Genomic DNA, 6,366 nt, shown 5'->3' with positions numbered 1-6,366 from the left:
AAAAACCCACTTTCCTGGAAAAAGCAGTGTGTTACTTCAACCTGGCTCTGCAGTATCTGTAAAGATTGGGTGCTTCAGTGGGGCTTTTTGGCGCTTTTAGCTAAAGCTGAGTCAATCAGCTATTAGATAAAAGTGCCAAAAAAGCCTCACTAAAGTCTTTACAGATGTGGATGAGCCAAGTTGAAGTAATGTTCGGCTCTTCTAGGCATGCATGGGGTTTGGTGTGGTAATGCGTCGAGTTTAAAGTAAAGTGCCATTTTGGGGTGGGTTTTTTTATGTTTGCAAGCACCCAGAGTGACTAAGTCATCTACCTAAGGCCATGTGGAAAGTCTGTAGCAAGGCCAAGGCATAAGGTCAGATACCCAGATTTCCTGCCATAACCATGAGGCCACCTTTTCTCTCCCTCTGCTTTTATCAGCGTGTCATTTCTTCACCTTATTACCTACCCTGACACTCATAGAAAGATCTCTAGCTATTACCCCCATAGCCAGGCAACTCCACCAATCTAAGCAGCATGAGATTCTTAGTGTGGAAAATGCTGTGACATTATGCCCACTGATAGCATCAATTGAGTTCCTGCACTATTAGGGGCATTTCTTAAACACTGCCAGAGAAGACATGGCTCAGGCCAGTTTGCATCGAACATTGTCCAGCTAAGATTGTGGCTTGAGCTTGAAATAAAAGGTTATTTTGTTAACAAAATACAGTACTCCTGTGGCATTGGGCAAGCTGTAATTCAGCTTCTGAATTCATCTTGTCAGGTCTCTGGCTCCATCTTAAAGTTGCTAGGGAAAAGCAATTCAGATAAAATAGGAACCGACTTGAAGCTTTTCTGCATTTAGAAAATAGTTGGTGATTAGACATACATATCTAAACCAGCAAGGGTAGATATGTGTGGATACTGGCCAGGATGAGAAATAGAAATACCATGATTAAGGCTGTTCTCACAGTTGTTCCAACACAGAAGATACTATCATATACTGGAAACCATGGAAAAAAAAGTGTCCTTGTATTTTCCACCTCAACCTTCCTGAAGCAGGCTGCCTGCTCAAGGAAAGCAAAAAAAGTTCTGAGTGATGAGGTAAATACTGACGTGCATCAATTAGAAACAGAAAGTACTTATTACATCTCAAAATAACCTGCAAAATAAATAAGAATCCCTAATACTGGGGAAAAGCCCCAAACAATCCAAATTTTAAATATAAAAGATTGAGCAAGGAAAGTAACTCTTTAAAAGTTAGCATTTTAAGCCCTTGTTTCAGATTCTGACATGTCCTGGTGGGCTTTACATGCCTTAATAAAGGGGATGCAGGAAATGTGTTGATTCTTTTAAGGAAAGTACATTCTACTTCAGTTGCCCAAGAACTGAGCCAGCACAAAAGTGGTTCCTCAAATATTATTGTTGGCACATTTTTTCCTAGCACTAGCCATATCTGCAGCTGGATGATGAAAAATATAGGAATCACATGAGACTTGAAGTCTATTAATTTCATACCAAAGCAAGGGGCACGGCCCTCATTCTCTATGGAATTATCCAAATTAAAATGGACTCTGAAGTGAGACAACAAGCAGCTGGTGGCAAGCCCACTGTCAGAACAGGGAAGGGACAAAGCTGCTCTCTGCATGCTGGGGCCTTTACCAAATGGAGCTTGGCTACCCTTGGGAATCATTCCACATATGTCTGCCCTGTTGTATTTGTGCTAATGAGTTGTACTTTGCTAGTGCACAGGATTCCTAATCATTGTCAAGACCACCCCTGCCCATTGTGCTAGGAAGTGTACAAACATAATAAAAAGACAATGCTGCCTTCAGAGCTATGAGGGAATGTCTCTTCAGGGCTAGGGACAGACATTCAAAAAGCCTGAGCCTGAATTGATTCAATCCTTGCAGGTTAGTCTGCAAATCACTTTGTAACTATACAGACATCTCCTCTGGACTGAAAAAAAAAATGCTGGCACATGCCTGCAGTGGCTCAGGCTAGAAGCCGGGGGGTGCTAGAGCAGCCCTCCCTTCCCTTCTACAGGGCTGAGCTGAGGCAGGGTGTGGCCAGGCCCCATCAGGATGTTGTGATTAGGGAGGGAGGGGTCCGCCCCCGCCCAACTCCTTGATAACAGAGCATTTATCAGCTCTGTTATCAGTATTTAGCACCCCATCAGAAAACAAAACCTCGCTCATTAGTTCAAGCTCTTCGTATAAAGCTTTTTCCAAAGGAAGGAAAGCAGGGACATTACCAGCTGAGCTATTGATTAGCTCCAAAACTCGCTATGCAGACACAGTCCTATCTATCTTACACAGCATTAGCTAGCATACCACATGCTGGCTAAGGTCTGTGCTGTGGGAAAGAGGAAGAAGGGATCTCTGCTTAAGCAGTGGGGGGAGGGAGAGGGATGGGGAAGCCAGCAGACCCTGCTGTGCCTGCAAGTCTGCCAGAGAGCAGAGGGGAAGGGCCAGCTCTGCTATGAAGCAAGAGCCCAGCCCAGAGAGCATGCCAGGATGCTGGGGGAATCTGATTCAACTTAAACCAGCAAGGGGTCTGGGACAGACATTGCATAAACCAGTTTGACCCAAATCAGTTAAGTCTGATACTACATTCAACCAGGTTTATCTCAAACTGATTTCAACTATTTTCAAACTGGTTTATGTGCACTGAATGTCTGTTCTGTTACAGGTTTAAACCGGTTTCTGACCACTTAAATCAGTTTATGTGTAATGTCTGTCCCTAGCCCAGAAATGCCCCTCCAATGTTCACTGTCTCCACAGCTGTCTCCTTTGAGAGGGAGTGGCAAAAGTTCCAATACCATGAAAGCTGCCCCTACAAAAGGGAATACTGACTCAGGACCTTGTGGGGTTGGTGGGGTGACAACTCGTGGAAAGCAGCTGTTTCCTTTCTGCTCACCCCATTCTCCAGCCACAGATTTTGTTCCTTGTGGTTAGGCTTTTGCAAGTTCTAGGGGAGGTGAGGCTGTGCAGGTTTTCTTTCTCCTTGTCTATAGAGAGACAGAAAAACAGGAGCCCTTTTATTACTCAACTTTTCTCTGTAATTAGAGGTAACAACCCAGTGTCTCTGGAATACACAGTATTCATGAATCAGTGAAGCAAGGAAGATTTGACCTAAGTCTAGCATTTGTCAGTGAGTCAAGTTCAATAGGATACATACAATGCATGCTGACTTCCATGGAATTTATTTCTAAGTAACTAAAGGCAGAATTTGGCTTCCTGTTCTCTCAGGTAAAAAGAAAAAAAAAAGTCTTATTCACAGAAATCTACCAGATCAAAATGGTGGCGGGAGTGCTTCATCTAAAGCTCGAGTGACGCTGATACATGAGATGCTGGAGGCTGCTGGAGTGCAGTAATTACCATGCTCCAGCAGACTCTATTACTTGAGTCTGCTTCAACATGGTATAGTGTAAGTTCCCGTGGTGTTTGCTCATACGCCTAGCTCTTAGGGACCTCTCAAGTTTCGCCGTTTTGTTGGGATCTGGACAGTTCGGTGTTGAAATATTTGCTTTGGAAGGCCTTCAGGGGGTTCTCACCTGCCATGTCTTCGATGGAAAAGTAAGTTATTACCGGGAGTAGAACGTTACATCCCACCTCCCCTGGGGTCTTCCGTAACCAGGCTTGTCCGGTTTCCACCTCCCCTACATCCCGCCTTACACCAACCTTAAGATGTTATTTTCTACTCATCTCTAAGGTGAGCTATGGTAATAATTTTTTTGTCTTGGTCTTTTGACCTTAAAAGAAAATAGGGTATAGACCTCACTTGGCCTGAGCTCCCAGCTGTAGCAAAGACTGGCTTGTGGCCCTTGTTATCCCTGGGTTACCTTGTTGCCAGGGATGTCCTTGCTTCTCTGTTATGTGGTTACTTTGGTCCGGACTCCTGGCTCTCTTTTCCTTTTGCAGGGTACTTGGCCATCCAATCACATTCAGAGGTGTCTGGGATCCTCACCTCCTCTTCAGGTATGTCCCTTGGCCCTTGCAGGCTTCTCCCTTCTCCGTGTGCCCCCTCCTGGGGCAGCCACCACTGCTCCTCTCTGGACCTCCCTCCTCCTTGGAGCTCTTCTGGCCCCACCAGAAACCTCACTTACAGTTCTCCTGACTCTGCTCCTGGCGGAGCTTTTACCTCTGCCCCAAGGGGCCGGGTGGTGAATTGGTGCTGGCACGCCACCATAAAGCAGGTCCGTGTTAGGGCTGGAGCTGACCCTGGCTCCTCCTGGACCTGTTGTGCCTTTTCTTATTTCCCTTTTTTGTTGCCGTGGCGTTTTTCTCTGCCGCTGTTTTGATCTGGCCGGACTTCCAGTTTTCAGCTGTATCCCACTGGTTCAGGAGCTCTTCCCTTTGAGGTAAGTTTTCCTTTGGGGCATTGCCCCCATCACATATAGTTACAGTGTGTTGGAACAGCCTCGCTGCTCGTGTATAGGTGCCCATGGATTCCTACTTGAAATCTCTGGGTTTATCTTGTGCAAACATCTATACATAACTTGTACTTAACAGTGCTCATGTTGCATAGCACCCTGCAACGCCCTTAAAGGATTTCATTGCACCCTACTCGAGAATCACAGACACAAAGTATCTCAGGGTAGCAACAGAAAAAAGAAAGTAAGCCGAGCACTTACCTGGTTTTTGTCTATGCTACGCTTGATATCTGCACTTGGAGTGAATCAGTGTCTATTCATTTTGACTGGAGCTGTGCTGATTTCCACCACTTGAGAATTCAGCTTTAAAAAAATAATTCAAAAGAAAAATAACCTTATAGTGTTAGAAAAATAAACAGAAAATATTAAGTACTTCCTCAATTTTCTAGTGCTTATAAAAATCAATGAGGAGAAGCAATGAGTGACAGACTGTCTTACTTTTGGACTCAGGAAATCTTTAAAAAGATATAAAATGAAAACGCTCATAGGAAACAGATGTACTAACAGGCTTAATGTTCATGTGAAAAGTAAATAGATGCAAACCAAGCAGAGTTAAGCCACTGCCTATTCAGTTAATTTGCTTACAAAGATTGTTAATTGCTTTCCTTGGAATCAATTCTGAGAGTCCAGTGTGCATCCATCTCTCCCCACTTCTGCGTCATCTTAGCTCTATTTGGCTCAGCCATACATAGCACAATGGTCTCTTTGTAACACTTGTGAGCTGGATTATTTATATTTGTCATTTCAAAGGGCTGCTTGGTGATCTTCTACCTTCTCTAACAAGTACTCCATCTTAACCCTAACCCCCCCAAGGTATTTACCAACCTCCCCAAAACAACCTTGCAGTGACATGCTTGACTTAAATCCTGGCTGCTAGATCCTCCCATGCCTCTGAAACATTTGCCCCAACCCATTTCTCTAAGCTGTGGAAACTATCCAACTGAAGCAAGGCCTCCCAACCCTAAACCTGGTGCCAAGCTCTCTTGCAAAAGGACCATGAAATGAATTCTGCCTTCACACCTGGTATTACCCAGATCACAAGACATTCCTTAGGGCAGTAAATAATTTCTTAGATCCTCTGGGCTCAGCTGTGCTATTGTGCTGTTGCACGCACCAATATTTATACCAGTCATTTACAAAGCAGAATGGTGGCACTCTGCATTGTTTCATAGATTCATAGACATTAGGGCTGGAAGGGACCTTGGAAGACCATCGAGTCCAGCCCCCCGCCCGAAGGCAGGAAGTCAGCTGTGCTCATAGGATCCCAGCAAGATAAGCATCCAAATTTTTCTTGAAGGTGTTCAATGTAGGTGCTTGAACCACCCCCGATGGCAGGCTATTCCAGACCTTGGGGGCTCGGACAGTAAAGAAATTCTTCCTTATGTCTAGCCTGAAACGGTCTTGCAGTAGATTATAACTGTTCGACCTTGTCATCTCTTGGGGCGCTCTGGTGAACAAACATTCCCCCAGATACTGGTGGTCACCCCTGATAAACTTGTAGGTGGCCATCAGATCACCCCTGAGCCTGCGCTTTTCCAGGCTAAAGAGCCCCATAGTTCTCAGCCTGTTGTCGTACGGTCTGTTTTCCTGACCTCTGATCATGCGCGTGGCTCTTCTCTGGACTCTCTCAAGCTTCTCCACATCCTTTTTGAATTGTGGAGCCCAAAACTGGACACAGTATTCCAGCTGCGGCCTCACCAAGGCCAAGTACAAAGGGAGAATGATGTCCTGGGATTTGCTTGAGAAACATCTATGGATGCAAGCCAGCGTTTTGGTCGCTTTACTGGCTGCAGCATCGCATTGCAGGCTCATGTTCATCTTGTGGTCAATGATGACCCCCAAGTCTCTTTCTTCCATAGTGATAGCCAACATAGCACTGCTGAGCCTATAAGGATGCTGCGGGTTTTTCTTCCCAAGGTGGCGAACCTTGCATTTATTGGTGTTGAACACAATC

This window comes from Alligator sinensis, unplaced genomic scaffold (assembly GCF_000455745.1).
Source record: "Alligator sinensis unplaced genomic scaffold, ASM45574v1 scaffold489_1, whole genome shotgun sequence".
Taxonomy (NCBI): Eukaryota; Metazoa; Chordata; order Crocodylia; family Alligatoridae; genus Alligator; species Alligator sinensis.
Note: the sequence above shows the minus strand (reverse complement) of the source record.